The 26461-nt window shown below is 49.6% G+C and overlaps 1 protein-coding gene across 10 annotated transcripts in view; it reads right to left on the bottom strand.

Annotated features, from left to right (window-relative positions):
* Positions 1-26461, bottom strand: part of LOC144754443 (F-box only protein 6-like) — a 189597-nt gene that overhangs the window by 154727 nt on the left and 8409 nt on the right. Inside the window, exon 1 of one of the 10 annotated variants that reach the window (XM_078642225.1) lies at positions 22995-23013. The exons of the other annotated variants lie outside the window; for them this stretch is intronic. The gene's annotated coding sequence lies outside the window, so the exon portion shown is untranslated. Of the gene's footprint in view, positions 1-22994; positions 23014-26461 lie in introns of those variants that run through there. 10 annotated transcript variants of the gene reach the window in all.

The raw sequence follows: 26461 nt of genomic DNA, 5'->3' as shown, positions 1-26461 counted from the left end.
TGAGACGTGCGCATGCGCAGTGTTACCCCGGGAATTGCCCGGTCTACGCCCTGAACTCCATTTACCCACTGAAGGAGGGCCCTTACTCTGCGCCAGCCGGTGACGTCATGAGTATACGCGCGCGGGGTGGCTACCAGCCTAAGGAAAGCGTGAACTACTCCTACCCGCGCTCCTTTGCAGCATGAATTACCTTGCCCCTGGAGTTCTAGGAGTGGCCCGCAGGCCCCTCCCCCTGGGCGGGAACCTCCATAGGATGATGCCCGCACCCTCAGACCTCAAATATGTGCTCACCGATAATGACCTTACCGCATGCCCCATACCTAATAAATACGACGACCTATGGGAAAAAACTCTAAAGGACAGCTACACTGGCTAATAAATAACAGTATCAACGTACAGCTACAAAGGGAAAAAAGGCCTAAAGACACTTGGCATCAAAGAAAATTCACTTCACACATAATTTGCTAAAAAAGGGGAAAAAATTCCTAAACAAAAGCATCAACAAAATATACCAACAGTTCCATTTCTACTACCATGTGAGACATGTGGACAGTACCTTCAAAACTTACCATTAAACCAGACATAATGAATGCCACAAGACTTTTGTTCCAAGGGATGGTGGGTGGGGAAACAAAGAAGCCCCGAGCGCGGGGCACACCGTTCAGTGAGGGAGCGTCCAGGGACAAGGGGGTCTCCTGGGCGCTCCCCACCTCTTTATTCCCGAGGGGCCAGGCGGGGGGGGGCACACCCCCCCCGGCCCGCCCCTCCTGTAGCCCGCCCCCCCTGACCTTCTACCTTGTATCCGGGTCAGGGAGGCCGCCGGCCAATCGGCGGTGGGTCGCGCCCCCCAGGGCCCGCCCCCACCGCCGAGAGACAACACTGGGGGAAAGGGGGGGGCGACGGTCGCCGCGCCGCCATGCGTGCGGGGGGGCCGAGGGCCCCCCCTTTTCACATGGTCAGCGACTAGCTGCCGCCTCCCCCCCAAACCGGCACCCAACACCCAGGAACGTGGACACGAGACGTCTTTACTTTTTGGAAGGCGGGCGCTAGTCGCCCGGCCGTATTTATTAAAGTATGAAATTAAAAAAGGTTTTTAATTGCATGATCAACAATTTATACAAAAATCAGCAGGACATTAGATACACAATTATTATCAACAAGTTTGAGAGCCTGACCTTAAAAAAACTCTAATACATGTTGTTTCCTAACCGAGTCTAAACATCCTCATCTTGATTTTTGTACATTTCTGGCCATATGGCAGGGTCACTACCGGTGTCAGGTCCTACAAGCTGCGCCTCCCCGTGAGACGTGCGCATGCGCAGTGTTACCCCGGGAATTGCCCGGTCTACGCCCTGAACTCCATTTACCCACTGAAGGAGGGCCCTTACTCTGCGCCAGCCGGTGACGTCATGAGTATACGCGCGCGGGGTGGCTACCAGCCTAAGGAAAGCGTGAACTACTCCTACCCGCGCTCCTTTGCAGCATGAATTACCTTGCCCCTGGAGTTCTAGGAGTGGCCCGCAGGCCCCTCCCCCTGGGCGGGAACCTCCATAGGATGATGCCCGCCCCCTCAGACCTCAAATATGTGCTCACCGATAATGACCTTACCGCCACAGGCCAGCATTGTTAACCGACGATCTGGCCTCCCCCCTCTACCCCCTGCCTAAGAAACCCTCCTACTCTCAAATCCCTCTAGCCAGGCCCAGATATTGTCAGACCACAGGACATTCCCTTCCTCATTTAAGTGAACTCCGTCCCTCAAGTAATACCTGTCGCCCCAAATACACCCATGAGGTATTGACTGTAACAGGGGGGCTCGAAACAACCTATCCAACCGTGTGTTGATCCTCTTTACCGAGTGATTCAACGCCCTGACCGAGTCCCCCCCCCCGCCACTGTAATCGGGGTATGAGTTGCGACCATACTAGTGTGCAACCCGGGCAGGTCCTGGCCATCCACCCCGCCGTTGAGATAATCTCCTCGATCAGAATGCGCCTTCCCAGTGTGGCCAAATCATTCTCCCCAAGGTGAAGTATCACCACTGACGGGGGAGCTTGCCGGCGCGCTAAAAGCCCCTGGAAGAAGCCCCTAAACTGGTTGAGACACAGCCCCCCTCTCCGAAGAACGTGATGTCCAACCCCAGTTGCGCCGCCCTTTTCCCCCTGTCACCTGACATAAATATGCATTCTGCTCGTCTTACATAAGAGTGACCCACAATCCAAACACTTTTCTTCATCGTTTCCTGGCTGCAGCTCCGTGCTGATGTATGTTGTTGGTGCCCGACGACAAATTCCTCCCCTGCGTAACAGGTCTGAGAAACTGTAAGAGAGAGCGGAAACAAACCAAGCGTGAGTGCCCTGTAATCACAGCATGTCAATTCGTACATAACGTTTGTAACATTCTGAAGACCATCTCCCAATTGTCTTCACTCTCTCCACTGGGAGGCCCCCCGCCACCGCCTCAGTTGCCGCCCCAATCCAAAAGGAATGAGAGCCAAACTCTTTAGGGTCAAGACCTGCTTTCCTGACCACCATCTCCAATACCCTCCTGAATTGGTACCTGGTCAAGGGGTTACCGTCTGAATGACAGAGCAGTGCCCTGCCCGCTGTGCCCACCAGCTGCCCGTGCAATAATTCCACGTGCCTCACTGGGCAGCAAGGGTTGGCGGGGGCCCGTTGGAGGACTATGGTGTGGCCCCTAGACTCCTGGTCGGTCTTTGACTTCTGAATCATCACCCACATGGTGTCCTCCCTTATCGTCACACTAGCCCTTTGTAAGCCGCCCAGTAGGTCTGACTTGGAACCTGCCACAAGTTCGCTAATTCTCAGCGCCCCATAGAATGCCAAGGAGAATGCTGCCTTAAAAAGAAGTACCTCCCACTCCGAGCTACAAACAGTGTCCAGCGCGCCCAGTAACGCTGTCAGCCGCGCTAATCCTATGGGCTTCCTCTTATCTTTATGGTGGCCCTGAATACGGCGCCAACCCCTCAAAGCCTTACGCACCATAAAGGTATTAGTGGGATCACGCAAGCCCCTCGCTTGAGCGTAGAATGACACTGCTGCCCTATGTCTATTTGCCGCTGCCACCGAGCGCCCCTCCTTATGCATCCATTCTAGATAGGCCGCAAAGCCATCCTCCTGCGCCCATAGCACCTCCCATTGTTGGCCCAAAAAGGAACAGTAAGACAAAAACGCCCCTTCGTAAGCCGTCCTTGTGCTGGGAGCTAGGCTAGCGACCACGAGGTCCTGTAATCTGGGGCACCAATCTGCCAAAGTACTGCTGGGAAGTGCGCTGGCGAGGGGTCTGCTGTAGGAAGATGCTCCCTGAAAACCTGCATTTTGAAGCAAGAGAGGGAGTCAGCTGCATTGTTCAGAACACCAGGGACATGTTTGGCCTTAAAAACGACATTCAGTTTAAGGCACTGCAAAACAATTTCTTTGATCAGACGGAGTATGAAAGGACACCGTGCTCCCTGCTGGTTGATACATTCCACAACCGTCATGTTGTCTGACCAAAACACCACTGATTGATTACATAGGTGTTCGGGCCAGACCATCAATGCCACCCATATTGGGAGGAGTTCCAGGAAGCCAATATTGGTGGTCAGACCCCATGTTCTCCATACCTCCGGCCACTGTTGAGCGACCCACCTGTTCCCTAGGATGGCGCCAAAGCCCACACTACCGGCAGCATCAGTCCACAGGCCCAACTCTGCTGATGTTGTGAGCGGGCCAGGCCAGACCACCCTGCCGTTAAAATCCTCCAGGAATGCCATCCATATAAGCATATCCTGGCGAATTTCAGACGATAGCCGAGTGCGGTGGTGCTTCTCCCTCAGCCCCCTCATTGCTTGAGCAATGGAGCGAGAGAAAGGGCGAGCCATGGGGATGACCCTCAGTGCAAAATTCAATTGCCCTACCACCTCCTGTAGTTGCTGCAGGGTGACCTTATCTTTCCGTAGGCATAAATGTAGCGCTGTTTTGAATTTGTCCACCTTGTCCCTAGGCAATCTACAACATCCCTCCACTGAATCAATCTCAATGCCGAGGAATTCTAAGCAGGTAGTCGGGCCAACAGTCTTCCCGGGCGCAAGCGGGACACCAAAAGTCCGCATGAGCACGCAAAATTCCTGCAATGCCAGTGCACACTCCTGAGATCCCGCTGTACCCAGGAAGAGGAAATCATCCAAATAATGCATGACCTGCTGATGGCCCGTCACCTGTCTCATGGCCCATTCAAGAAAAGAGCTAAACATCTCAAAGTAAGCGCAAGATATAGAACAACCCATGGGCATGCATTTATCCATGTAGAACTTATCCCCAAAGGTGAAGCCTAAGAGATGCTGATCCGCTGGGTGTACCGGGAGTAGGCGAAAGGCTGATTCTATGTCTGATTTTGCCATCAGCGCCCCGGGTCCCGTGGCCTGTAATAAGGTAACAGCCTGATCAAAAGAGGCGTATTTAACACTACAGATACCCTCGTCAATGGCATCATTCAGTGACGTCCCCCTAGGTGCTGACAGGTTGTGGATCAATCTGAATTGCCCTTTCTCTTTTTTGGGGACAACTCCTAATGGGGAACACACAAAATTGGGTACCGGCACTTCAGTAAAAGGGCCAGCTATCCTGCCTAAAGATAGCTCCTTGTCAATTTTGGCGGCCACCACAGCCGGATTGTGCTTTACTGACAATTGGTTTCTACAGTGCGCGCTGCCTGTGTATCCCGCTGCCGGGATCCTAAAGCCTTTAGAAAAACCTTCTTGGAGTAGGGTGGCCGATGTGTGGTCCGGGTATCTGTTCAACCATGGAATCATTGCCACCACATCCACTGGAGTGGGGGGGCCTAACCTGTTTGTCTTACAGTGGCTTTCCCCTACCCCTCTGTCCCGTGTTTCCCTGCTTGGACCTACAGGCAGTTTCTGGATGAGATGGGTGACCACAGGAGGAACATGCATGTCTAAACTTACACGCGGCCCTTGTGCAGGTGCGCCTATTAAAATCCCAGCACACCCCTTTTTTGTCTGGCCCACTGGCCCTAAACTTCCCAGGCACCTCACTCGTTTGGGGGGGCCGAAAGGGCTGTTGAGGTCTAGCAGAGAACACCTTGACTGAACCGGAGAACTGAGGGGGGGTTGCATTATCCGCGAACTGTTTATGCCAAGACATGGAGTCCACCGTGTCCCATGCCAATGTTCTATTAAATTCCAATGCTTTCCTAAAATTGACATCGTACCCTTTCCATTCCTCCCCAGAATACTGTTCACTCCACCCCACAATCCTGCTCGAGTAGCATGCCAATGGTGCCTGTAAATCTGGGGGTCGCTCAGCTTTAATAGCAGTGAATACAGCCCAAGCCTTCATCCAGTTGATCAGAGTTTCCTCAACCCTAAATCTAGCACACTGCACCCTCCATTCGCTTGGGAGCATCCACTCTTTCAGTGTTTTCGCATGCTCCATTTCCCTATTATCTAACAACAAAGAATAAATATAAACATATTTGTCTGCCCAAACCATCTCCTTCACAGCTAACGACACATGCTGAGCCAAATTCTCACTCCTGGAAGGCAGAACACCGTCCCCCAAGAGCGGCAATGCCACTTCCTTACCAAGTACGGGCACCGGGGCCGGCTGCCCATTAGCTCCGTCCAGCTGGGGAAGACTTGGACCTGCAAGGGAAGAAGAAACTGGCAATGCAACACTGTCGGCGACCGCTGCCGATTTGATTTTTTCTACAAACCTCGCCGCCTCTGCTGCATGATCAGCAGAATTTGGGAAAGCTCCCCCTTTTTGGAGCCATGGCATCAAGGCCGTTATCTGGGACAACAATTCAGGGGGCATTGAATCTAAATTCCCACCCGGGACAACAGGCACCACTGGGGTTATGCCCAGTGGTACCGGTGCAGCAGGCAGGGCGGGTGCCGGGTGTGGCACGCCTGTACCCGGGATTGTGGGCACCGGTGGGGGAGCAGACGCTGCGTCTACTGGTTGACCCACCGGCACCGGCACCACGGGGGCATGGGGTGTAGGCATAGGTATATGCGGGGGTGGGACGACCGCCGGCGGTACGGCAGGTACCGGCTCTACTGGCCCTGGGGCGGGTGCAGCATACCTGGGTCTCTTGGACTTAGACTTCCTGGGTGGGGTAACAAATTCCCCCCTTGGCAATGGTGCCACCCTCTGGCGGACAGGCCTACCCGATGGGCCAGGGGCATCATCATGCCTTGCATTAAAACGTGCTTCCAGCTCATTTACCTTCCCTAGCTGCTGTTTAATTTCACCCATCTCACGCATCATGGCCCTCATCATGGCCTCCATGCTGGACCCACCTTTACCACCCCGCGGACCTGGCATGATAAAAACACCCACAAACAGCTGCCTACTCTCCTAATATCACGACAGGCCGACCTTGTGTACCTTTCTGATGGAGGGTCACCAGGGGGCTTTCAGCACCATGCAGTGGCGACCGCAACACTAGCGGCTTGTCCGCTTATGTAAGGGGTGAGTAAACCTAATGTAGACCCACCCGGCGGCCACCAGGAGCGATGAATGCCAGCCCCCCGTACCCCTCTTACCGACCCCTCCTGTATCCTCGCCGGCGATGATGATCTGCGGTCACAGCCCTCACCACGTTGCGTGCCCTGTCTGCGAGTGAAATGTGGCAATAATGTAGTTAAGGTTGCCTGGAATTGAAAACAAGTATTAATACCGTGTAATAAAGCAGGAGCACGTTTTTAGGAAACCCAACTTCAATACAGGGGGACGGTTGAACCCTCTCTGTTAACCACACAGTTGCTGTGCGGCACTAGAAAACACCTTATATCAGCGCCCTTGAGAATGACACAAAGGGCCGGTACACTTCTGAGCAAAGACTTGCACTTATTCCCCTGTATTGTGCGCTTTTGTGCCACTATTTGAACAACAAGTCGCTTAATAATTAATACCACACAGTAGTGAAAAACACGTAAAGAAAAGCCACCTCGTTTGTATACTTGCACAACAATTCTCTTAGTAGTTAATACCATACAGTAGTGAAAAATACTTTAAGACATGCCACTTTGTTTTTATACAGTTCATGCACCACCAATTACCTCAGTAAAATGCTATGCAGTAGTGACAACAATTACATAAATTCACTATGCTATGCAGTAGTGAAAACAATTACATAAATTCACCAGCAGTCTCCCATCCAGGTGCTGCCCTGGTCGACCCTGCTTCTCTTCACTCGATTACACGTGCTCGAGTAGCCTCCGCTCTCGTTTTATTTCCAAATTGCCCCACACCGGCCTTATTAGCCGTTCGCTCGAGTGCGCGCTACTTTGCCAGGCCCCCAATGTGTTTAAATGATCCCCGGGGTTGGATTAGAGGTGGCCCGAGCTGCGCGCGAGCTGTGGACGCCTCACACTCTACTGCTGTGGACGCCTGGCTGTTCCCCGGTCACAAGCAACAAATCCCGCTCTACCGAGCCCTACCCCAGTCCTCCACCGCCCGCACCTGAGCCTCAAGCGGCCGCACCACGCTCGATACCTGAGCCTCAAGCGGCCGCACCACGCTCTCCCGAGACCTCACTCCCCGCTGCAGTAATGGCGACGCGGCTGGTCCAAGGAACACCGACCCAACGCTCTGCACCGCTCCCCACTCACGACGCGGTCCAAAAGCGAAACCTGCAAAAGAAAGCAGACAGTTAAAAAACAAAGAAGCCCCGAGCGCGGGGCACACCGTTCAGTGAGGGAGCGTCCAGGGACAAGGGGGCTCCTGGGCGCTCCCCACCTCTTTATTCCCGAGGGGCCAGGCGGGGGGGCACGCCCCCCCCCGGCCCGCCCCTCCTGTAGCCCGCCCCCCCTGACCCGGACCTTCTACCTTGTATCCGGGTCAGGGAGGCCGCCGGCCAATCGGCGGTGGGTCGCGCCCCCCAGGGCCCGCTCCCACCGCCGAGAGACAACACTGGGGGAAAGGGGGGGCGACGGTCGCCGCGCCGCCATGCGTGCGGGGGGGCCGCCCCCCCTTTTCATTCCGACAGTCCACATATTCTAATCAGCAGCGTAGTCCTTCCTCTTTCTTCACTGCTGCCTCGTCAGTTAAGTTGCTTCATGACTTCTCCTCGCTTTAGGGGTTTAGACTTTGGGCTTTCTGACTTGAGTTGCCTAAGTTTTGATTAGAGCGCTTGTTGGCTTTGCGTTGTGACTGCTTTTCTTTCAGGCTTGATCTGTTTCACTCGCACTGTAGGCTTTTGCTTGAGTGCGTCAATTTCCTTTTACCGCGCAGATGCACTAGGTGGCGCTGTTTCGCGCCTCTAGTGCACTCTTACGGTCACTGAAGCTGCTCTTTGCGCTCCGGTGATTCGTGTGCGCTTGTGGAGAGAGAGCGTTCATCGCTCGTGCCCCTTCTCCCCCAACCCTCGCCTGACACCGCGCTGCGGTAAGACTTAAGGGCTTAGCCCCTATCGATTGTTTTCGCTACCATTTTCTGTCAGAAAGTTAGTCTTCTTACGTTCTGGGTAGTGTTTCCTGGTTTTTTGTTGCTATCTCTGCAGAGCCTGACTTAGGAGCACCGGCGAGAGGGCTGCCCTTGGTATTAACAGGCGTATATTTTCTATATTCAGCGCTTCCATCCTCCACTATTATGCAGCCCCATAAGGACCATGATTATGTGCCCTCTCAGTCCTTGGAACAGGATAAAGCCCCCCTCAGCACCTTCCTGCAGGGGTGGACAATCTGCTTCCTCAGCCCTTTGCGCAGGCTTTAGCCCCCCTGCAAGATAGAGTTGACAGGTTGTCGGCCCATGTCTTCAAGGGCACAGGAGTATTTGGAGACGGGGGCTGGGCCTAGTGGGGTGACTATCTCGCCCATGTAAGGCTCCTAAGCGAGACGCGAGGCACCTTGAAGGTTTCTGATGGCCCACTGAGGTCTTTCTCAAGAGTGCGCGAACGCTTAAAGAAGCACCCTACCGGGAGGATGAGTTACCCGGAATTGCCTGCAACGAGGTCAACACAGATTTTGACCCCGAAGAGGGGTTCCCCGACACGGGGTAGGGCGAGCTGGAGGATGATGAGGGCTCCTTGGAGGAGACGCAGGATTCAGGCCGGTTTTGGTGCACACAATCCTCCTACTCCGAGGCGGGGGACGCAGAGGGTGCCCCTTCTGACATGTTTGACCCTACGGGTATCTTCAGGCCCCGCTCGACAGAATGGGTCCCGGACAAGAAAGTTGCTGACTATGTGGGTAATAAGATCAGGCAACCACTTTCTCGGGAGGTGTGGGGCCCCCTCAGATCAGAATGCCCCCGTCCCTCTTTCCCTGACAAGGTCACAGCTACGCCAGAGATAGATCCAAAGTTGTGCACCTTCTTTAATAAATACATACGGGATCCCAAGAAGGGGATAGATAGGTCATGGAGGGCCTGTCAAGACAAGCTCCTTGATGTGGTCGGACCGCTGACAAAGATTATGGAACTGGCTGAACGGTCCAGGGAATCAGGTCAACCCCTTCCCATGGATGACGTGGCGGGATGGGCGCAGAGGGCGATGTGTCTTTTGGGCAACGCTAACTGCGCCTTCTCCGCAGAGCGTCGCCGCTCTCTTCTGTTGAAGATAGATCCTAAGTTAGGGGAGCTCTCTTCTTCGGAGGCAGGTCCGGTGACCCAAGGCACGCTTTTCGGTGATCCATTCGTCAAGGAACTGGGAAAGTTCATCGCGATGTTCTCAGCTCTTGACAAGGCGCAGGCGCCGATAAAGAATATCTTCCCTGGAAAGGTTTTTGGGGGGCCGGAAGAGGCAGGAGTCACTCTTCCGGCCGCCTGTCCCACCAAGGCCCTAACAGGGCCCAGGCAAGAAGAAACAACGGCTGGCAGGATGGCCAACAAGGAACGTTCTACCCCTCTTGTGGTGGCAAAAGCAAGAACAACCGGGGCAGCGGAGGGGCCCACAACAGCTCCGGCGGATATAGTGTTAAGTACCAGTCCGTTATCCCCCCGTTGTTTGGGAGGGAGGATAAGCATGTTTTATCACAGATGGGCAGAGATTTCCTCACACCCTTGGGTTTTGGAGACGGTAAGAGGGTTTCACATAGAGTTTTAGGAACCCATGTACAATAAGTCAAACCTCGACCTCTGGTCTTTTCCCCTCAGGACGAATCTCTTATAGATCAGGAGGGGCAGGACCTTCTGGAAAAAGGGGCAGATTGCCTCTCAGTGCTGCACCCCAGGGGGTTTGTAAGCAATTTGTTCTTGGAGGAGAAAAAGGAAAAGGGCTTCGACCAGTCATCAAATCTAAAGTCGTTCAACAAGTGGCTAGTTTCTTGCCACGTCAAGATGGAGGGGATTCATCTCCTGCGAGACCTTTTACTGCAAGACGACTGGTTGGCGCATCTGGACCTCAAAGACGCATATCTTTCAGTCCCCATCTTCCCCCCCCAACTGCAGATTTCTCGAATTCGAATGCAGGGGGCAGATCTTCTAATTCCGGACCCTGCTGTTCGGTCTTTCATCGGCACCCTGGTGCTTTACCAAGCTCCTCAAGCCGGTAGTGGAACACCTACGCACCCTGGGCATCAGATTGATTATCTACTTGGACGACATCTTGTTAATGGATCAGTCTCGAGATCGCCTGATTTGCCATCTGAATGCTACCATATCGCTGCTTCAGAGTTTGGGGTTCACCATCAACCGGGAGAAATGGGAATTGGCCCTGCAACAAAGTATGATCTTCCTGGGCTTCAGAATCGACACAAAAGCGGCGACCTTGAATCTTCCAGATCAGAAAATCGCCATGGTCAAGTAGGAGCGACGGAAGGTCCTCAGACGGGACAGGATATCTCTACACCAGCTGGCCAGGATTGTTGGTTGTCATTCTCGATACAAGTCATCTTTCCAGGGCCGCTACACTACAGAGCTCTGCAGAGGTTAAAGGCGTACCATCTCCTGAGAGGTCTTACTTACTCAGAGCTGGTGGCTCTGACACAAGAAGCCAGGACAGAGCTCCAGTGGTGGATCAACCACATGGAGGCATGGAACGGTCGGGCGACCTTTAGATCTCTACCAACCCTTGTGATCGAATCGGGTGCCAGCCGTCTGGGCTGGGGTGCCAGGTGTGGGCCGATCACTATGGGAGGCAGACGGACAGAGGAGGAATTGTCTCTCCATAGCAATTGCCTGGAGCTGCTGGCAGGCTCCTTTGCCATTCGGTCCCTGACGAGGGACAGAGTTTCCTGCTGTGGGCTCCTTCTGATGGACAACAAGACAGCGATACAGTACATCAACTGTCTGGGGGCTACCCATTCCAGAGTCCTGGTAGAGCTAGCCAAGGACTTCTGGCACTATTGCCTCCATCGTCAGATCTCTGTGACAGTGGAATATCTGCCCGGGACGCAGAATTCGGTGGCGGACTGGAACTCCAGGCACTTCAAGGATGCCAGCGACTGGAGGCTCGACCAGGTAGTTTTCCAAGCACTGACAGTGCTTTAGGGTCCTTGTCAAGTGGACTTGTTCACATCCAGATGGAACGCCCAGTTGGCCCGTTACTTCAGCTGGAGACCAGATACAGGGGCAGAAGTGGTAGACGCCTTCCTCCAGGACTGGTCAGTAATTCTGGCGTATACCTTCCCACCTTTTCTCTTCATACAACGGGTGGCTATGCAAGTCCGTCGGCAAAAAGCTTCGATCATCCTGATCACATCGATTTGGCGATCTCAAGCGTAGTTTCCTTCTCTCCTGGAGCTGGCTTCGGATGCCCTGGTACGTCTTCGATCCTACGATCGGATCCTGGTGGACCCTCTAGGCCAGCCTCACCCTCTGGTGCTCCAGGGCCATCTTCAACTCATGGCGTGGAGAATTTCAGGCGACGCTGGCAGGATGTCAGAATTTCGCAGAAGGCTGAATTCCTTATCTAGCGAGCTTGGGACCCAGCGACCATTCAGAGGTATAGATCAGCCTGGAGGAGATAGGTGCGTTGGCGTGTGGAGAGACGCCTGGATCTCGTGGGCACCAGCGTTACTGATATAGTGAATTTTTTAGCAGAACTCTTTCAAGAAGGACTGGCCTATTGCAGCATGAATTCCTTCAGATCGGCAATTTCAGCAGGTCATGCGCCAGTGGATAACATTCCTGTGGGGGAGCACCCCTGGGTGTGTAAATTACTCAAGGGCGTCAGGATCTTGCAGCCCCCGGAACCCCGGTATGCTGGTCTGTGGGACGCCAATCTAGTCCTCCGCCTGTTGTTATCTTGGCAAGATAACCAGTACCTGTCCAGGAAGGAGATTTCAGCAAAACTAGCCATGCTTCTCTGTCTGATCTCCTGTAAGAGATTGTCGGACGTGAGGGCCTTGGACATCTCGGTTAGGATATTAACTCCTGAAGGGGTTACTTTCAACATTTCACGAAGTACAAAAACGAGTATCAGGTCGGTATCATATCCAGCTTTTCCTGAGTCCCCGAAATTGTGCGTTGTCAGGTGCCTAAAGGCCTATGAGGACATGACTTTGGAGGTTCGAACTCCGGGAGAGCGGCAGCTTCTGATTGCCATCAAGAAGCGAATCAAGGCTGTTTCATCCCTGACCATTGCTAGGTGGGTTAGATGGATAATTAGAGGCCAGCATCGATATTAGCGAGTTTGGGTCTCACTCTGCTAGGGGGGCTATGGCTTCCAAGGCCATCCAGGTAGGGGGCAGATTGGAAGATATCATGAATGCGGCAGGTTGGTGGTCTGATTCCACTTTTAAAATGTTTTACTTCAAACCAATCCATGATGCAGCTGCACTGGAGGTAAGTAAGCCTTAAAAATGCATAATCCTTGCCTCCAGTCCGGACATAGAATGAAACATTTCCTAGTTTACACAAAGGAAAGTTTCAATTCTATTAAGGACACGGAGGCGAGGATTATCCCCCCGGGCATACTCTTCGGTTGCCTCCTGCCCTTGGAGGTTTTAGGTTTCTGACCGGTACTACTGATATTGAGGTCTATTCAGACTTTTCTCCTTATCAGGGAGTAATCTATGTATATTCATCCTACAGAGGTTTTCTTTGCTTCGCATTAATATTGCATTGCTCAAATAGTTGTTAACAGTTTTCTGTATAGTTCTTTTATACTTGCTATGTTTTCCTGAGTGCTGATATTCTTCCGTATTCATTCTAAATTTGTGTTTAGATGCATATGTAATTCGCTATGTATTGAAATGTTTCAGCTCTCTGCTGAGATCCATTAAGGGGAATGGTATTAACGTTTTACACTTTCATCCTAGGATCGGATTCCAAAGCGGATTAAATTCCAAAGGGCTTAAGATCCTTCAGCATAGAAAGAGGACGGACAACGCTGCGGATTATAATATATGGACTGTCGGAATGTACCCTGATTGGACTGTTGGTGCCCATGGTTACTCACCGTATTCATGGGAGTTGTAGTTTTGATGTGTTTTTTCTACATTTCTTTAAAAGTACTGTTAATAAAGAGTGAAGAAAGTAATGCATAATCTTCGCCTCCGCGTCCTTAATAGAATTGAAACTTTCCTTCGTGTAAACTAGGAAATTTTTCATTATGAGCATTGCTATGATATTGTAGAATGTAACAGGGGCGGAGCCCCGATGCCCTCATGGAGAAACCACCACACCCCACCCCATCGCAATCCTCGATCCAATAGACCACTTGCTCTGAATGAATTAAGCATATTGGAATGAGACCGTAGGCAAGCGGAAACCGATAAAGCAATACTTATAAACCAAAACATGAAACTATTTGCTAGGTTAGTAGAAAAACAATAACGGTCTTAAAGTAACTCTTATTCTTATAATTCCTACATTGCCTTTTGCCCAGGTTCGTGGTATAAAAATACCATACAAGCCATCATTTTAGAACAGGAAAGTGGGAAATTTAAATTAAGAAACCGGGTGATTATTTTCTTTAAAGTTTTCTATAGCGCTAGCTCGATTCGTAGGTATCAGAGCGCTTTACATACACACAGTAAACAGCAGAAGGACATTACATTACATAGTAGGCCAACAGTAAGGAAGCAAACCACAGTCAAAAAATACAACATGGGAATAAATATGCAGTGCAGCGGAGGGGGAGAGAGCAAAAAGAAAAGGGCGAGAAAGACATAGTCCGGTCACCCACTATCCTTGAAAGTCCAGGGAGAGGGGAGACAATTTGGATAAAGAAGACTAGGTTAGTTGACGTTGGTCATGAACGTATTTCTTTAGGAGATGGAGTTTCAGGTCCCTTTTGAAACAGGAGAATGAGGGGTTGCAACCGAGGACTCCAGGGAGAGCGTTCCATATCCTGGGAGCGTTGCCAGAGAACGAACGGTATTGGGTTGTTTTCTTTTTCACTTTCGGAGGAATAAGAAGGAGTGAGTTGGAGCTTCTTAGTGTTCTGGATTGACCTGCTCTAATCAGTTTGTTATTTAAGAAGTTGGGGGCAGGAGAGTGAAGGGTTTTGTGTATGATGCAGGCCAATTTATAGATTCATCTCCCTTCCATGGGAAGCCACTTGAGGCAGTTGAGAGCTGGAGTGATGTGTTCAAATCTTTTAACTCCAGATACGAGTCGAGCGGACATGTTCAGCACTGCTCTTAGAGGGGCTAGATGAGCTTTTAGAGTCCCTGTAAGGATGGCGCTCCCGTAGTCGATTTTAGAGAGAACTAGGGATTGGACTACTGTCTTGAGGTCATCATGGGGTAGAAAGGGTTTCAGTTTCTTGAGGTGTTTGAGAGAAAAGACCACTTTTTGCAGAGTTTTTGATGTGCGCCTCCATGGATAAGTTCTTGTCAAGGGTGATGCCTAGAGACTTAACTGAATGAGTTAGGGTAAGGGGGCAGTTTAGGGCAACCAGATTATTGAGCCACTCTTGGATTGGGCGATGGTTACTTTTTGGAGAGAATAGGATTAGTTCTGTTTTGTCAGGGTTGAGCTTTAAGTGGTTAAGGAACCAAGTTTGGATCTCGGTTAGTGTGGTATTGAGGAGTTGGATTTCGTTGGGAGACTTGATCCTGAAATAGATTTGGGTGTCGTCCGCGTAAAGGTGGTAACTCACTCCGGCTTTTTTCAATAGGATTGTGAGTGGCTCCATGAAGAGATTGAAGAGGGATGGTGAGAGGATCGAGCCTGGCGGGACCCCAAGTGTAACTTTAGTTGGTTTTGAGAGACAGGAGTTAATTTTAATTTGTTGCGAGCGATGTTGAAGGAAGGAGGTGAACCATTTTAGTACTGTGCCATTGATGCCGGGCCGTTTCGACAGGGTCTCCAAAAGGGCTGGATGGTTTACTGTGTCGAATGCTACAGATAGGTCAATAAGGATAAGTAGGCAGGCATCTGCTTCGTCTAGGGCCTTGTGAATGTCGTTTGCGACGTTGAGCATAGCTGTTTCCGTGCTACAGCCTTTTCTGAAACCAGATTGAAAGGCATCAAGGAGGTTGAACTCATTAATGCGATTATTGAGTTGGAGGAGAACACATTTCTCTAATGTTTTTGCAAAGAATGGGAGGTTAGAGATAGGTCTGAGGTTGTTAAGATCATTAGGGTCAGCCCCCGGTTTCTTGAGAATGGGTGTGATATGTCCTAGTTGAAGGGAGTCTGAGACACAACCTGAGGTGAGAGAAGCGTTGATGATTTTTGTCGAGAAAGGGGCGATGGTGTGGTTGAGTTCTTTTATGATTGTGAAAGGGAGGGGGTCCATGGTGTGGGAGGAAGGTTTTAGATTGGAAATTATATTAAAGACCTTGTTTACCGACAGTAGCTCAAAGTCGGAGCAATGCGCATTGTTTTTGAGCTGGAGGTAGGTCTGATTGTCTTTGTTAAGAGCTCTTGTCGGGTGGTCCAGGGAGGTTGAAAGGGGGCAGGTTGAGGGGGGAGGGAGGTTAGCAGTTTGCAAGAAGGATTGATCAATTTTTTAGACTTTATTGGTGAAGAAGGTGGCAATTACTTCACATCGCTCATTGGTGGCTTCGATTTCTTGAGAGGGAGTGCAGTTAGTTTGGCTTTTAACAATGTTGAAGGGTTCTCTTGGTCTGTTTTTCGCCAGATCTAATTGGCTGCGGAAAAAAGATGCCTTTTCATCGAAGATGTGTTTTTTGTAAGACCGTCGAGCAGATCTAAGATGTGTTATGTGCAGGGATGAGGGGCTTGGTCTCCAAGACCATTCTGTTTGTCTGAGTTGGCGCCGTTCATCATTCAGCTCCACGTTAAACCAGGGTTTTGATTTGGTTCTCCTCTCTTGAGTTTGAGAGGATCTACTTGGTCTAAGACCTCTGCCATTCTTGAGTTGAAGTGAGAAGTGAGGTCATCAGCCGTCCAGGTTGAGGGATGGAGTTGGAAAATGGGGACGAATCTTGGCTTCAAGTCCGGATAAAGGTATTTCTTTGATGTTTCTGGTTAAGAGTTTGGGGTTGACAACACGGATAGGTTGGAGGTTGGTAAGTGTGTCAATCTTGAACAGAATGAGGTGGTGGTCAGACCAGTCAATGGAGAAATCTCTCTCAAGGAGATCAGATCGTTGTTTGTTATGATCGCATCTAGAGTTGCACCTTTGATGTGGGTTTGGTTTATTGCAGAGTTGCTGGAGGTTATATATTTCCAGAAGGTTGGAAAGGTTCAGGACAGTGGAGTCTTCTGGGTCGTTCCAGTGGATATTGAGGTCACCCAATAACACGTCTTTGGTGTCTGTCAAGGAGAATCGTGTTAGGAGGTCTGTTAGTTCTTCTGGGAAGAGGGTACGCTCTCCAGGAGGATGATAGATAGTGTGGAATTTGATTGGTGGGGTGCCCTTGGTAGTGAGTTTGACGCCTAGGTATTCAAACAAAAGGTATACTGCAGGTTTGAGTTTGGTAATCTGTATTCCATCTCTGTGCAAGATGGCTAGACCCCCCTAGTTTTAATCGGCCTGTCTTGTCTGATGAGGTTATACCCTGGAGGGGTGAGAATGTCAAAAATGGGGGTGGCGTGGGCATTGATCCAGGATTCAGTGAGGAAGGCGATGTCAATTTCTTCAGCGAGAAGCGCTTCAGCAATGTTCGTAGCGTGTTGTACTGCTGGTCTGCAGTTTAGGAGCATGCAAGAGAGAGGACGGGGAGCCTCGATGATGGGGGGGAGTGAGGTGGATAGAGGTGAATTGAGCAGGGGGTCTAGGCGAGTGGATAGTATTCACGATTCTGTTGGTGCTGATATTAACAGGGATGTGGACAGGGGCTGACTTCCTGTCCAACGCGAGGTGCAAGTAGTAGAATTCAACAGGTTTCGGTACCGAAAGGGGTTGGCTATCCCTGTTGGGACTGAGGGCCTGGCTCGGTGCTGGGTTGGAGGGACGAGGGGTGCGCTGTGGGGCTATATGAGAAGAATTGAGTGAAGTAGGAGCACAACACCTCGGGGAGAGAGCACGGTGGCTTGGCCCTGTTGAGAAGGTCTTGTTGTAAGTGGAGGAAATCAGCAGCAAGGGAGTTAATTTTCTGCTCCCTTCTGTTCAGTTGCTGTGCTATAGAGCTGAGGGAGTTTAAGGTTTTAGGCAGGGGTCAAGGGTGGCTGGGGTCTATGGAGGGAGGTTGAGCAGGGGGGAGGGGTTGGATGCAGTCCATGGGATTAGGAGAGGAGTGATTTTGTAGGTGGGGTATCGTAATGTTCCTATTCGAGGAGTTTGGTGTAGGAGAGGAGGGACTGGTGTCCACGTGAGGAGGGAGAGAACTTCTGGGACGGACGTCAGGGTTGCGGGCATTGTCAGCGAGAGTGGAGGTAGAGGCAGGTTGTGAATGTGGGAGTGTGACAACGGAAGGGGAGAATGCAGAGGTAGGAGGGGGAGAGAGACCACAGGATTGGAAATGACGTTTGATAGGGGGGGGAAGTAAGGGTCGGGGGAATAGGGACAGTGTAGGTGTTCGTGGAAGATTTTGAGGGGGGGGGGTTCAGATTGTCAGGGGTAGAAAGGGAGGAGCCTGTGAGTTCCTTTGGATTAGGAGAGGAGAGAGATTGGACGCAGGGTGCCAGATTAGTAATGTTCCCAATCAAGGAGTTCAGAGGAGGAGAAGTGGGACTAGAGTCCTGGTGAGGAGGAGGAGAAATTAAAGAAAGGCTATCGGAGTTCCGGGGCGTGTCCGAGAGGATAGAGGCGGGTTGTGTATGGGGGGTGGTGCAGTTGTAGAAGGGAGGATAGAGACCACTGGATTGGAAATGACGGTAGACCAGGGGGAAGTAAGGGTCGTGGGAACAGGTTCTGTGTAGGTGGTAGGGGAAGGATGAGGGGGAGGGGGCAAATTCTCAGGGGTGCAGAGGGGATCGTCTGTGGGGATAACAGTCGCGGGCGTGCTGTGGTTAGAGACCAAGCTGTTAAGATTGGCCTTGGGGAAATTGTTAGTAGTGTGGTGGTTATTCCTGGAGGGATCAGTAGATGTGAGAATGGTGGGTGTTAAGCGACGGAGCGTGAGAATAGGGGTAGAGGGATTGTAGCGAGTGATGGTGGAAGTCAACGAGTTGAGAAGAGGGTCGTCAGGGCAGGGAGATAGGATCGGTTCCCCGATATTAGTGAGGGTAGTGGGGGATAGGGGCGAAAGGGTTTGATAGCTCAGTTGGTTTAGCGAGGAGAGAAGTGTGGAGAAGTGGCGGTCAAAGGTGGTGAGGTGAGGGTCGGTATGAGAATGGTTCCAGTTCTGTAAATGGAAATGGTGAGATGCCCTTTGAAGGTCGGGGAGATGGTAGTGGAGATTTTTTCACCATAGGGAATGGTTACTGGCTTGGCGACTAGAAGGTGAAGAGAGAAGCTGATTTTCCATTGAGCCGGGCGATTAGTGTAGAAAATACAGTTTGTTTTCGTGCTGCCGTTGGTCACTGAGTGATAGTTATCTACAATGAGTGTTTCACTGTGTTGTTTTAGAATGCTGTGCTTGAAGTTCTTTTTTGCACTACTGGTCATTTTGTTAGGGTAATTAATGTACAAGGAATTGGGTCCGTAATGCACAAGATTAGAGTTCAGGGTGGTGTTAGATGGGTGCATGATTGAATGATAAGAATGTTGAGATGCAAATAGCAATCAAGCAGTAGGATGGACGCACTCTTGAGGAGCCACGGAGGTAGGGTGAAGCACTCTAGGGATTAAGAAATGTACAGACTAGAGAGAACCAGTATGCAAAGTAGAGGGTCAGCGAAAAGCTTGCAAGTTATGTTAGGAAAAAAACGAATGCACATCATCCATAACAAAATCAAAAATTAAACATTCAAATAAATAAGGATAAAATAAAATAAAAAATAAAAATAGTAATATAAAATATACAGACACTATGGGTCTTAAGAGTTTCAGATAGTGATTCAGGAATGTCAGCTTGTGCAGTTATACTCAGTGGGAGGACCAATAGAAAGTATTACATCCATTGCAAAGTCTATTATTAAAATATAATAACATAAAAATAAGCAAACAGACACACTGTGTATTAAAAAGTTTCAGAAAAGTGTTCAAGAATGACTTCTTGACATTATCACAGCACGTCCTCATTCATGCACTGCAGTGAAATTTGGCAGGGCCCGACGTGTGCCTACCCAATGATGAAGTTCGGGAACTACATCTCCCAGAATTCCTGCGGACTACAGGAGCTGAGAGAGGCCATATAGCTAGGGACCGTGCTGGGTGCGGTGCACGTGATTTTTGTCTTGCTGGGACATTAAGTTACACGGACGTCCTGGACCTCCGTGTTTTTCCTGTTTTGGGTTGAGAGGAACAGTACCTTTCTTAGAGGTAATCCCGCGGCTGTGGGATTACATTTGTAGGAGTTCTGCCTGAGTGCGAGGGTGTTGTTAGGCGGCGAAGGATACGTTAGGAGTCCCCTTTCCTTCCGAGGCCGAATTCAGGACTCTTGGCGGCGCCGAGGTGAGAGACCCTGGATTTGCCCACTCTCACGTCGGAACTTGTGTGACCTGGTGCGAGAGACGCCGGATTGCACCCTCTCGGCTGGGTTTTTCCGTTCAGTGGATACAAGGGCTTTGAGCTAAGACGAGAGACGCAGGATTGCACCCTCTCGTGATCAGAGCCCCTGTTTGCAAGTCTCCTGAGAATACCCGGGCTCTGACTCTGGCGCGGGGGACGCAGGATTGCACCCTCCCGTGACAAGAGTTGCAACAGAGGGAACTTCATATTCCTGTGGTTGGTAAGAGAACATCGTTCCTCCTGATTTCATTGTGTACTGTTTTGCTGTTCCAGTTAAATGACATTGGAATTATACTATGATATGATACGAGCCATTTTTGAAGGGCTCATTGTCTGGGTGTAGTACAGTCACATTCCACGAACTAGATTTTCCATTTGACCTCTTTACTTTGTTTAAATACTTTTGTTTATCCAGTTGGAGAATAACCCTATCCTGTTGGTTAGACGGTCAGAATTTCCAGGGGCGAGACCGTATGGTATGTAGAAGAGGTATAGGGTTTTTTTTTTTTGCTAGGAACCAGTCAGAAAGAATAGGGATAACAGATGTTTTTTGTACTTTTAGGAATCTTGTTCCATTCACGAGAGAAGACATCTCATCCTATCACTTTCAGTTAAAAGAAGGGGGCTTAAGTCTGAGACGTATCAGGTAGGGGCTGAGTCTATAGAGCTATAAGACAGAGAAGTGTGAGGGCCTTGTATTAATATATGGCACTTTGTTTTTGCAGGCATCCCTTCTTCTGCGATTCCCGCCCCGGCGTTTTTTTTCCCTCACCTGCTTACTATTGTGCTCTGTAAGTTATTTATTTCAGAGTGCGGGGAAAGCTGGAGGTGGACCCCTATTAGCATAACCCTGGTACCGAGGAGCCGTTGGACCGTGACAAAATTGTCTCAAACAGGCTCCATTTTAAAAGGCAGCCAGGGTGAATGAAGTCCTGTTTCACTGTTTATTAACAGTATGGAGGAGAGGCACAGCTCTAGATGGCTCTAGCAAGCGCCATTTTAAAGTCAGGCGTCAAGCTAAAAGTATTGTGTGCTGGCTCGTAGGACCTCCTTGCAGGATGTAAGTAAATGCACCAAGATTAACCCCCTCACCTTCTAAGATAGCCTGAAGGATACGCCCGATTGAAGCATCAGCAGGGACACGCATGACACGAAGGATGGGCAATCAAGAGGGGGAGATGTGCAAGCTGGTGAAATGGCGCCCGAAAATAGGCGACACAGGAGATCCTCATTGCCGGCACATGTTCCACCAGATCAGCAAATTCTCTGTCGGAAGAGGGAAGGGAGACGTGTGCGAGCCGCATTCCCGCTGCTCCCGTCTCGATGGCCAGGCTCCGATCAGGGCAAGGAGCTCCGTTAAGCAACCTGGGAGTGAGGCTGCCCTGACCACCTGGGAGGACAAGGGAGCAGTCAGAGTGGTGGATGGGCACAGCCCTGGTGAAGCTGGGAGCTGCGCGGCAGCAGGGGACAGCTCAACTCCCAGATCTCTGTCGCTCTAGCGAACCGGATCTCTGACCCAGGCACAACAACAAAAAAGCTCCCAACGTCCCTCTGCACCAGCGATGTTGCAGGGAGGTGACAAGAGGAGGCACGCCCGGCCCAGTGGAAACCTCGGCCAGTTAAGGATCAGCGTCAGCGTGGTTGCCAGAGGAATAACCCGCCATTCGTGCCTCTGGGGGGTGAAGATCACCACTCCTGGGCGGCATGGCCGCAGGGCTGTAGGAATAAAGAGATGGCCAGGAAACGTTGCACTTATAGATATAAGTGTTTATTGTATAGATAAATGAAGCCCACAACTGGTGGCTTCAACGTCCTCGCCGTAACTGCCTGAATGAATAGTTGTAGGTAGTAATGGCGAGAACAGCAGAACATAAGGTAAATTTAATAACAAAAGAGCGCGGGGAGACGCTCGAGATACAGAAGCGTATACGCGTGAACAACAAGTTGCTCTTAAAGGGAAAAGAGCAACTTGTTACCTTAACATCATTCCCCTTTTTTCAAACAAAATAAAGAAAAGAAAAGAGTTTATAATAAATAAGAAAAATGTGAATTAACAACAGAAAAAGTTGAACAAAGTACTGTAACAATCATATTTCCAATGTATGGTAAGGTGACTACATCAAATAAAAATCTTTGAATTTTTGAGGAACTGAAGCATTGCGATGCGGTCTTTGAGAAGCAACAGATGAAGAAATGCTGGATGATGATTGCATTTTAGGTGACGAAATATAACATGAAGTGGTACTTGGACTCATAACAGGAGGATATTCATTTGACTTTGGATCTCTAGATTAAATAAAGTCTCCGTCCACAGTGGTATAAAATGAATTGTCACAAAAGAAATCCATACCAGAGTTTACTCCATCCAAGTCTGAATCATAAACACTTTTCTTTTTAGCAGAAATGATCTTTAAGGCTTGATCATTTGTAATTTTAACCAGATTCCTTCTATTTCACCACCCCCTTCCTTTTAATAAAACAGCACTCTTAGCCACTTGTATGACCCTGACAGGCAGTGTGAATCTGGACTCTCCTTTCTTAATCATGTTTTTTTTTTTAATCAGAACTAAGTCACCAACAGAAAATAAAATGTCTTTTGTGTTTTTAGAATCATGATGATACAAAGAAATGGCATCATGTTTAGATTTTACAACATCCTTGACTTTGTGTAAGTCACCTCCATGAGTAACATTGCTATTAGTCCTGTCTTTAACCCAGTGAGGACAAAGATTCGAAGTTGAACTTATAGATATGTGTTTATTGTATAGATAAATGAAGCCCACAACCGGTAGCTTCAACGTCGTCGCCGTAACTTCCTGAATGAACAGTTGTAGGCAGTAAACGGCGAGAACAGCAGAACATAAGGCAAATTAAATAACAACAGAGCACTAAAACAAAGCCTTCTTTGGCTTTAAAAATCAATAGTCTCCTGGTTGAATAGGGTCTATTGGAACGTATGCATACATAGACTCTAGACTACCATGTACGAAGCGAAATCGCTGATTGGTCGACTTGGCAATTAAAACTGTTCTAGGAAATGGCTGAGCACTTTTTTACTTACAAGTAATACCCAGGATCATATATGAACTAAGATTTTGTATTGCGGAACTGACCTTTACCCCATCTGCTCGTGCACTACTCTCTGATGGTCATTCAAGATCACTTTGTGACACCGATACTTTTATCGACAATTAAGCTTCGAGTTCACTACAATTCGGGGGTGTCAGCGCTGCAAGGATTCAGCCTCTAATTAAGGATCGAGTGATTTGCATGTCTTGGTCAGAGGAGCACAACTGAATCCCTGTCCGGTGAGACCTCCCCCTTTCAGGTTCAAAACTTCCGGTCAGTGGGAAACTGGCATTACCATACCGGTCAGTGGTGTGGCTTCTGAGCGCTCGCTTCCTGGAGGCTGATGTCTGCTAACGTGATACCTCTCAGTGAGGAAGCCGCTTTCCAAACTAAATTATGGTGGGCAGTGTGTTGTAGCCACAACATGAGACGGAGAGTGGTGTGTTGATAACAAGCTTTATTAAACATATGCAACAGGACATCAGCGCGCCCGCCGCCTGCAGTCAGCCTGTGAGAACTGACAGCTGGCATCCGGCGCTCAGCATAGAACCTTCGGCATTCCAGCATTCCACGGCAGTGCGTGGAGCGGAATGACGTCACAACATACCCCCCTTTCCTCTACACGCAGGTAGGGAATAAAAGGAAAACACTAGGAAGGAAAGGCATGTAAATGTCAGAAGCATAGAACATAACAATAAATCATCCGACAATGAAGTCATGCAAATGCTGAGGGGTTCTCCTGGCCCGTAAGGGTCTCTGATAGGATTGAGCTCTGTGGAGATCAGGTGAGTCATCATTTGTGTTAAATGGCCTTTGACTATTGCTCAGGTTATCCCCACCAGGGCCTGGTGCCCTCACTCCTACACCTGTGCGAGCACTGTTGAGCAATTGACTGTCATGAGCCAACATGTACCCAGAACATGAATTCTTGGTAACCACTTTACTAACCACGCTTTTGGGAACATGATCTCGTGAGCAGTACTTTGCTACCCTACGTAGGTTCCACTTTTCACCATTCTCTAACACAACATAGAATGGGTGTGCTTCCTTTACCTGGAAGGGTCCTCGAAATTTGCATAAGCCTCTTACCCAGCGTCCGGAACGGACCTTGACCCAGTCACCAGCAATTATGCTGGACACATTCTTTTCCTTGTCGTGCACTCTACAGGAAGCATGCTCAGGAATACTCACATCACATCCATTCTCTTTCTTTCCTTCAACCAATTCTCTGATCCACGGAGGCACTAGTTTGGAAGCTGGTTTCCTACCTCTCATGGCGACAAAGGGAATAGCTCCTGTTTTTGCATTTTCTGTCGTGCGATATGCCCATACCAACTCGCTCAGAGTCTCCTCAATGTCAAGATTATTGGTTATTGCCAAACTTATCGCGCCCTTGATCATGCGATTGGCTCTCTCGACAATCCCATTGGATTGCGGGTTGTACAAAGTCGTGAACGTGTGTTTAATGCCACACTCACTCAGAAATTCTCTCATCTCACCAGAAGTTAGCTGAGTCCCGTTGTCCGTGATAAGGACAGCGGGATGACCCTCCTCCTTGAAAATCATACGCAAAACCTTAATGGTAGTTCGAGTGGTTATTTCAGGGAGTAGGTAGACAATGAGCCACCGAGTATGAACATCCATTACTATTAGCCCAAATCTTTTGCTGGGGTGAACACCCGGCATAGGCCCAATGAAATCGAGGCATATGCTGTGCCACACTACACCTGGGTCATGGATAGAATTTGGGACAGATTGGGGTCCCACCTTGAGTCGCTTCTCACTTTCGCAGCACTCACTGCACCTCTCTACCCACTCGACCACCTCACCATCCATACCAGGCCACCAAAATTCATTCCTCAACCGTTTCCTCGTAATGGTTTGGCCCAGATGCCCTTCATGCGCCAAGTCAAAGAGTCTTTTCCGAATTTCAAATGGGGGAATTATTTTGTCTCCACGCACGATGACCTGACCCGCAACGATTGACAATTCGTCAATGACTGCATTAAAAGGTCTAATGCTGATGGGCAAAGTGCTCTCCCTACGTCTACCTTTGGAAATGAGATTCATAACATTCTTTAGTACTTCATCCTTAGACATAGCTTCCACCCACTCTTTCTTACTGACTGCGCCGCTACTCCACTGAACTACATCTTCGACACTGGCGATGGCTCCTTCACTTTCTTTTTTAGATACACCTGTCCTGTCTACATCCTCCCAATTCAAGGACAGTCGTGACATGCAGTCGGCCTGTACATTGCGCCAACCTGAAATAAACTCAACATCAAAATTGTATTCTTGTAGTCTAGAGGCCAACCTTGCTAGTCTGGCTGACCCCTTTCCTGTTCCACCTGGTGAGAGTATCTTCAACAATGGTTTATGGTCAGTGCGCAGTTTGAATCTACGCCCCCACACATACATCCTGAAATACTCCACACCCCAAGCGGCTGCCAGGGTCTCCTTTTCTATCACAGAGTAACAGCGCTCAGTGGTAGTCAGAGTACGAGAAGCGAACGCCACTGTTTTCTCATAGGTGCCGTCACACTGCGACAACACAGCTCCTACGCCAGTATCACTTGCATCCACAGGAATGATGGTTTTCCCATCTACATTAAACGGAACCAAAATGCCTGCATTGCATATTTCTTCCTTAATGTCAACAAAACACTTCTTCTGATCATCCCCCCAACAAAACGTGATCCCTTTTCTCATGAGCACTTTTAGGGGTTCAGTCTTACTTGCAAAGTTCTTCACGAACTTGGAATAGTACTCGATTAGCCCAATAAATGAGCGTAGCTGGTCTCTGTTGGTGGGGACTGGAGCCAATTTTATAGAAGCTAGTAAGTCTCTCTTTGGTTTTACACCATCTGACGAGATGGAATGCCCCAGATATTCCACCTCGGTTGCCAAAAATGTACATTTTTCCCTGCGTAATGTCAGACCAGATTCTAGGATTCGTGCTAGGGCATCTTTCAATGCAGAGTTATGGTCACTCACACTCTCACCAAATACCAAAATGTCATCCTGGAAGTAAATTACATTTTTTACACCTTTGAAAATCTGTGACCATTCTCTGGAACACGCTCGCAGCCGAACATAACCCAAAGGGCATCCTCGTGAATTGAAATATGCCCTCATTGGTGATGAAGGCTGTGAGGTGTTTTGATGACTCATGCAAGCGTATCTGATGGTAAGCATGACGAAGGTCGAGTTTAGAAAAGTATTTTGCCCCTTTTAGCATCACCATCAGTTCATTTATGTTGGGCAAGGGAAAGGTGTCAGGGATTACATTCTGGTTTAAACTTCGGAGGTCAACACAAAAACGTAATTTACCATCGGCTCGTTGTGAAATAACAACTGGGGAAATCCATGATGAGCACTCAATAGGTTCTATGACCCCATTGGCTAGCATCTCATCCAACATTTGCTTCACTTCCCCCCTTACCATGATGGGAACCTTTCTCAGTTTGTGTCGCACTGGGACCGCATTACTCTTCATCCTTATCTTATG

Source organism: Lissotriton helveticus, chromosome 5_1, assembly GCF_964261635.1.
Source record: "Lissotriton helveticus chromosome 5_1, aLisHel1.1, whole genome shotgun sequence".
NCBI classification, from domain to species: Eukaryota; Metazoa; Chordata; class Amphibia; order Caudata; family Salamandridae; genus Lissotriton; species Lissotriton helveticus.
The sequence above is the reverse complement of the archived record's forward strand: the minus strand, read 5'-3'. Positions and strand labels throughout refer to the sequence as shown.